At 41.3% G+C, this 7,388-nt stretch overlaps 1 protein-coding gene across 8 annotated transcripts in view; it reads left to right on the top strand.

The window, feature by feature from the left end:
* Positions 1 to 7,388, top strand: part of TRIP12 (thyroid hormone receptor interactor 12) — a 78,068-nt gene that overhangs the window by 461 nt on the left and 70,219 nt on the right. The window contains exon 2 of one of the 8 annotated variants that reach the window (XM_080349895.1): positions 1,578 to 1,636. The exons of the other annotated variants lie outside the window; for them this stretch is intronic. The gene's annotated coding sequence lies outside the window, so the exon portion shown is untranslated. The remainder of the gene's footprint in view (positions 1 to 1,577; positions 1,637 to 7,388) is intronic. 8 annotated transcript variants of the gene reach the window in all.

Here is a 7,388-nt window from a genome sequence, read left to right as displayed (position 1 = left end):
GTACCCAGGGCCCCTCCGCTCTTTCAGGGGGCGCCGGGGAGGCGGGCGCGGGGCGGCGTGGCGCTGGGCCTTTGGGCAGCCTCCGGCCGAGCCTGTTGTGTCATCCCCGGCATTTGCCGAGCTGCCTTTCCCGGCGGCCTGGGGCAGGGGGAGGGGAGCAGCGCCATCCCGGAGCATTGTTACGGATGGGGGGGGGGGGGGGGGGGGGGGAGGTGACGGGGACGACACGACGCCGCGCTGGTGAGTGTGTGTGGGGGGGAACCCAGAGGTGTGTGGTGGGGAGAAGGGAGAGGGGGCCCTCGGTGAATAGGGAAGGGGTGGAAATGGAGCTGATAAAATGGCCAGGCAGTCAGCGGAGGCTGCTCCGGGGACAGCCCCTTTCCCCCGGCCCCGGGCAGGGCTGCTGCTCGCCGGGCTGCTCGGCCTGGGGAGTGCGGCCTCCTCGCTCCGGGCCCGGTGGCTGCTGATACAAAAGGGCAGTGTCAGTGTTGACACTGCCGTACCGATTTGTGTGCCCTTCCCCGTCGTCTCCCTCCCCTCCTCCGGTTGGCCCCTTTTCCCTAGTGGCCCTTTCTTTTTCTTTTTTTTTTTTCCTTGAAGGAGCTATCGAATATCCTAAAGGAAAAAAAAAAACAGCAACTCCTCTTTCTTCCCCCTTTGCCCAGCTCGATAAAAATGCTAAATAATCGGCCGACGTCCATATTTCACAAGCTTTTGGGGGAGGGTGGGGGGAGGAAGAAGGTGGGGAGAGAATGGAGGCGCCTGTGGGGTCGGAGTCCCGGTGCTGGCTGCCCACAGGAGGGGTCATTTTCGCAGTTCATGTTTTGGGGCCGATGTTTTTGTTGCTCTCCGTCAAGAAGCAAGTTGCCTGGTCCTCGCGTTCGCTTGCATAATGCGTCGCACTTGGAGGCTGATCAAACGCTGGGTTCTGCCTTTCCTGCCCGGCTCTTCCTCCTTCCCGGGGCGCCGGGGGGCTGCGCAGGGGGACAAGTTGGAGGGGCCGGTAGAGGTGACGCCGCCGGCCACCTGGTCCCCGCTTCGGGTCTGTGGGGCTGGGAAAGCAGCCGATACCGGGGCTTTCGCCAGACCTGTAGGCCTGTCTTCCTGCTGTTCAACTTTTTTATTGTTCCCCTTCCCCCCCCTTCCTAGCGCAACTGGCTCTCTCGGCAGCCAAGGGGTTTTCACAGCACGGGAGTCCGAAAGTCTAGACTGTGAACCGGAAAATAATAGGGGAAAGAATGGAAAGTTATGTCAAGGGCTTTGGGGGAAAAACATCGACGTATCGAACAAAGGTCCTGCCTGTATTGGAGAGAGAGGCCTGCATGTGAGGCCTGATTGTGTCGCATTTACACACAGGGAAGAAATGAGTGCTTGGTACTGGCCTAAATTTATTCTTCAAGTCTGGCATACAACTTGGGAGTGCTTTTAGAGTGTGTGCAGTTTGTTTTGAGGGTGGTTTTATTACGTGTAGCAATCCAATAAGAATTTTAATTTGAATTTTTTTTTCGAAAGACTGTTTAGTGTGTGGGGTGTGTGTTTTGTTGTTTTTTTTTTTTTTTTCTTTCTACCTTGTTCAGCAGAAATAACATTGATCTAGAGGTTCTAACACCATCACACAAAACTTTAATCAAACAAGGTAACTTCCACGGTTTATGTATTGTGTGTGTTATGATTGTTGAACTTCCTGGTGCTTTAAAAGCTGACAGAGAGTTGCTGAGCAGTTACCACCTGAAAAATGTGAAGCACATCCTTCATAATGAGAAAGAGATGGCATTCTAGCTACTTAAATTTAAATGAATTTTACAAGTTTTTCTTAGGGAAGCTGTCACTGTGGATATACTGTTTGTAAGACTTTGAAAACTAGCAAGCATTGGCTGTGTTTACTTCCATTTATCTCTGGTATATTATTTTCTCTACAGTTCTTGCTCTCCTGTTCCCAAGGCTAGACTTCTAATTGTACAGGGGTGGTTTTTTGGTATTTGATTCTGCTCAAACAGATTTGTGATATTTGTGAGTTTTTTGTTATGCTACAAGTTAAAAAAATATTTTTATATATAAATATAATGAACATGGAGGCAGTACTTAAAATATAACTGTGTACCTTTCTATTGTTTGGTAGCCTATTTAACAAATAGTGATAGGAATTAAATGTGTTTATGAAAATATTAGTATTCAGTTTTTACAGCTAGTATTTTAACAATGTTATGTTTGAACTGAGAAGTTTAAAAACAGTGTTCTGTTAAGTAAATACTGTAAAAAATAGTTCTGGTTTTCAGACACTTACATGTTTATAACTTGTGATAGTTTCTATATTTGTAAAATGTAACTGATTGTCAATATTTTTGATCTGAAAATGAAAGGGTATCTTTAGTTTTTATTGTTTGGTCTATTGTACTGTTGTGGTAGAAGTACAGGTAAGCTGTGTGTGTGGTGTGTGGTTGGTTGTTTGTTTTTTCTCACCCCTCTCTCCTTGGTTGTCTCTGAAAAAATTGGGAGTAGTAAACTTTAATGGGCAGCTGTAAGTCTGAGTGTTGTTGAGTATCCATATGGCTCCATAGGTAGGAGCCTAAACAGGTCTTTGCTGTTAGTAGAAAAATTGTAGGTCATCTACTGTGTGGCATTACTACTTATTAATATAGCAGGTCTACTTCAGCAAGAGTGCTGACCTGTTGAGTAAGAGGCTTATGAAAATGGAGTCTTTTGATGTCTTACAGAAGTTCTTCAGACCAAAGTGACCACTAAGGAAACATCCTGTATCTTCCCCATAAATGAATAATCAGAACTGCCATTCTCAGTCAGGAGTCATGCCCAAATTTATTTTTATTTTACTTTTAATATTGCACTTTGTCTTCAAGCTCAGAATCCAAATATTATAGAAAAAAAAATGTAATGGAAACTTGTTCTTATAAAGTCTTTCCTAAATTTGAGGCCCAAAGCTATCGACAACAAAACCACTGTAGTCCTTCTGCAGCAGTTTAGCAAAAATGTAACATGATTGACTTTAATGTTGTTGAATGAAGCCATGATGAATTTTTTTGTGGGTCCTTACATCACTGACAAATACAGTTATTTGAGACAATCCAGGAAGGTAATCTGACTAAGTTATTTCTATTTCTATGCAGTGAAGCTGAAGCATGAGTAGGGAAGTTATTGTTTGACTAACTTAAATGTTTGTACTTTGCAGTGTAAATGAGTCTCAGAACTATCTGTGTTAATCTTATATTTATAGGCCATGCTATATTTTTTTTTTAACAAGCTAATTAGTAAGCATCATGTAGAGCACTTCTGATCATGGTTCTGTCTTCTGACACACTGAGACTAAATTATTGTGACAAAGTATAAACAAATCCCCCAAGTTGTACAACATGGTGTACTATCACATTGTCAAAAACTTAACCTGGGATGTTTCTGGGATCTCCAATTGGCCTGTTGGATGATCTGTGTCATCACCCATCACATTAGTAGCACTTCCTATAAAATGCTTTCTGGACTCTGACATTCTTAATAGTGGAAACTTTTCATCAAGCTGTCAGTGCCCTATCCAGTAATGACTCTGAAGGCAGTACTGCATCTGAATTTTTCTGTAGGGCGACAGATTACCTTTGGGTCAGTGGGTTTATTTGCTGAAAAAGTTATACTTTGAATTTGCTCTTAATATTTTAAACTACATATAGTATCATAGATTTATGGCAGTATATGAACTAGCTTCTTGCTGAGCAATTTCATACCTAAGTTTTATTTTGGGACATGAGGTTGGTAACTGTAAAACAGTCACATTAAGCCCTTCCCTTTTCCCCCTGATATTTTTTTCAGTTTACATGGAATAATGTTTCTCAAAGAGCAAAACTGTTTTCAGATTTCTCACTGGTGATCAAGAATGACAAAATGATTGCATGCAGCTCCTTGTTTCAGGATGTCTTTTTTTAACAAAATGATTAACTTTAAAACATTTTGGTAATCTTCAGTAAATAGATTTCTAGCTACATACCAAGCGTACAGTCCGTGTGAAAGATAGCACTAAGACAGCTGCCTTCCCCACTGCATGCTTGCGGATACCGGTGGTGGTTACTTTAGTGTGAAGGTTAGTTTTGAAAAGCAATTGTTCTCCTAATCCTGCCATGTGATAAAATTCTGCTCATCATGTTGGTAGAATCTAACTGTGTAAATATGCAGTCATATTCTCCTTTAATTCTGTCTGACAGCCAGAGTTCGAGCACACATAACCAATCTGTTTACATGCACTGTCTATAATAAGGTTTGCCTTGCAATGTACTGACCGTTGGCAGTCTTGAATCCTGAACATACTCAGTACAAATATGGCAGGGAACTGCTGTGTTTAACAGTGATAGTCAGGTTTTTAAGTGAAGACTTTCATATATACAAACTGGAAAAGTTAGATGTATATCAACAAAATTGATCACAGTGATCTAATATTGGACTTCACTATGTGTGAGAAGAACTAGCAATGATGTTCAAGCCACAGTTGCCTTCAGTTGCTCCAAAAAAGCCTCCCTTGTCATCATTCATCAAGTAAGCCAGTTTGGAAAGGACCTATGGAGATCACTTGGCCCTGCTCACCACTCAAGTCTTGAATAAATAGTTTTAAACTGACTTCTGTGCTGATAAAATAGCACCATCTTCTTAAGAAATGAAAAAAACTCCAACCAACCTAGAGAGGTGTGTGTGGAGAGGAAACTGGAAGCATTCTGTAATGTGTAGCAGTACAATGCTGTCTCATGGAGCCAGGGCGAAGAAACCAGTGTCTCAGTACATTCTGAACGGATTGGTCTGCTCTGTGATGGTGTCCACAGTAAAGTGCATGTGCTGAACTGGGAAGATTTGACCTTCTTAATAGGTATGAAAGGGTCTGAGTCATCTCCTGGAATGTGAACAATGAGTTGTAGGGAGCAATTTGGTAATTCAAAATGGAAGTTGAGGTCCCTGTACTTCTTGAACAAGCAGACTTTTTAAAGATCTGAAAGGCAAGGTATATTTCATGTTTATTCTGCTTGCAGAGTAAGCTGTTACTGACAAGCCTTGTTTATTGCATAACATCCAAATAAGTAACCTTAGTGTAAAGAATGGCAACTACTTGCTAGCCTTTTGTAAAGATGAAAGTAAAAGAATGCAAACATGTTCTTTGTTTCCTGATGTGCATGTCTTATTTGGGGACAAAGGTGTTAAACTTTTAGAAGGCTGTTTAGTTATGAGATGGGCATTAGACTCAATTTCAGCAGTGTGCACTTCAGATTTGTGCCTGACTACTGTTATGTGTTTAAAGCATGGTTAATATAAATTGTTATAAATGCAGGGCAGTAACTGTAATGAAGAACTTTGATTTTTAGGGATGGTTCCTAAAGGTTATGTCGCGGTTGAGACGGACAAACGGCATGGACCAAATTCTTTCAAGATGAAAGTAATAGGTGCCATTTATTGCTACAAGTGCATTTTTATACAATTCTACCAGTTCACGTGTCTTTTCACTATTGGTTACAAGTTACAGCACTAACATCTCATTGGTTAATTTTTCTATCATCCATGTTATTCTTCTATCCCCTTCTCTCTCACGGGTACATCTCTCCTCTCTCCGGATACTCCTTTACTCCCATCCTTCTCAAGGGTAAATCTTAATATCTCAAGGCTGATCTCTACTCCCATATTTTCTGTCAAGGATTCCACAGACCCGCTGCAGTTTCCCACAAGGTAAAACCATTAGGAAAAATAGACCTGGGACAAACCTTCATAGGTCATCTAGTACATACTTAGATTCAAAGGTAACTAGGTCTAGTCTTATGCTGTCCTTGCTTTTAGAAAGCACGCGTGCTGTCTTGTTCTCTCTCATCTTTCTCCCTAACATCTGTCTTACTTGCCTTGCTGTGAGCTTGTTATGGTTTGTCTTATCCACTCTGGGTAGGAGAAATGATCTTTCTGCTGTAGTGTGGGCTTTTATGAGCTTGAAGTCTGTTCTGTACATCCTCTCTCAGTCCAAGACTGCTTAGATCTGAAAGTAGAAGTACAGGTAAATAAATGTGGAAACAGAAGATACTACATTAAAGTGTATTTTTGAAGTTGAAAGTGTTGGTTTTTAGGAGCAATATAAATTGAGGCACTAGAAAATGAAAGATGTAAACACTACATAATAACACTACTGATGGTGGACTTCACCATTCCCCCCATGTCTGTCTCCCTCTTCCGCCCCAAGGAAAAGACACACATATGCATACACATTCCCGCTCCCAGACAATCAAGGGGCTTGCATTAAATGTCCTTGATACTAGTATAATGAGCAGGTCCTTACTTAGCTCCTGGAGTTAGTCAGGAGAAGCTGTCCTTACATCATTTATCTTTGTGGGATATGAATCTGTGGTAGATGCCTATTTTTGGACAAATAATATTATAAGATGTGGTTAACATCAGGGCTAGAAGATGGCATCTTATCCATGTTGATAGTGTTCTGTGTCTTCCAGTGTCAAATCCCTTATGTAATTAGCTTATGTAGTGTAGAGAGTGTCCCTTCCTGGAAGGTGTGTGCCATGTAACTGAACCATCTGATCACAGGTGAGATGTGGTTGTGCATTTAAAGAGAACTAATGAAGAAAGCAACTGAAGGAGCATATTAATAGGCTGTATGCTGAATACAAACTCGGAGCTTTTCCTTCCTTAGAGAGTGAATCCTCTTTATTTATAAGATATACTGTGTTATAATCAAGTCACTGACTGGGAACTGTAATTTCTCTTTAAAACTTGTTCTGACTTCTGCAGTTGTTTCAGGTATAATAGCTTGATGAACTCATCCCTTGTAAAGGGGTGAGTGGAAGGTGGGTAATCTGGAACAAGAGCATGCAGACAGTTATAGTCAGTGTGAATAATAAGCCTGAGTGAATAGCACCTGAGAAGAAGCTGTGTAGCTAGGTAGCTAGGTTTCAGATCTTTAAGCAACACCAGTAATCAAAATAAATTGGTTCAGGTAGTGGAAGGGGCAGGAGTACCATTGGTATGCATAAAAATGGCACTTGATATGAAGTTAACTAGAAAATTTCTAGAGAAATCACAATTTCAGCTGTCCCCCATTTAAATAAAGTGATGGAAGCTGCATAATGTTGACAAACTCAGGTCAGGATTCTAGGTGTTAAAAGTGGTACTTTAAAGATCTGCTACAGTGTTTTTCATGTTTATGTAATGATACTGTGTGCTGCCATATGTCACCCTGGTAGCATTCTCCCTGATTTATTTAGCAGATAGCTTTCTACAGTAAAACACTAGTAATAAAAATGAAGATCTGTATTATACCTGAAGATTAGGAATTAAAGGAGTTAGTTTCATTCCCTTACTCAGTTAAAAAAAAACTTGGCAGAAGAACAAATTTATTTCTTTGCCAAAAATAAGAT

This window comes from Nesoenas mayeri (assembly GCF_963082525.1).
Source record: "Nesoenas mayeri genome assembly, chromosome: 9".
NCBI lineage: Eukaryota > Metazoa > Chordata > Aves > Columbiformes > Columbidae > Nesoenas > Nesoenas mayeri.
This window is presented reverse-complemented; position numbering and strand designations above follow the sequence as displayed.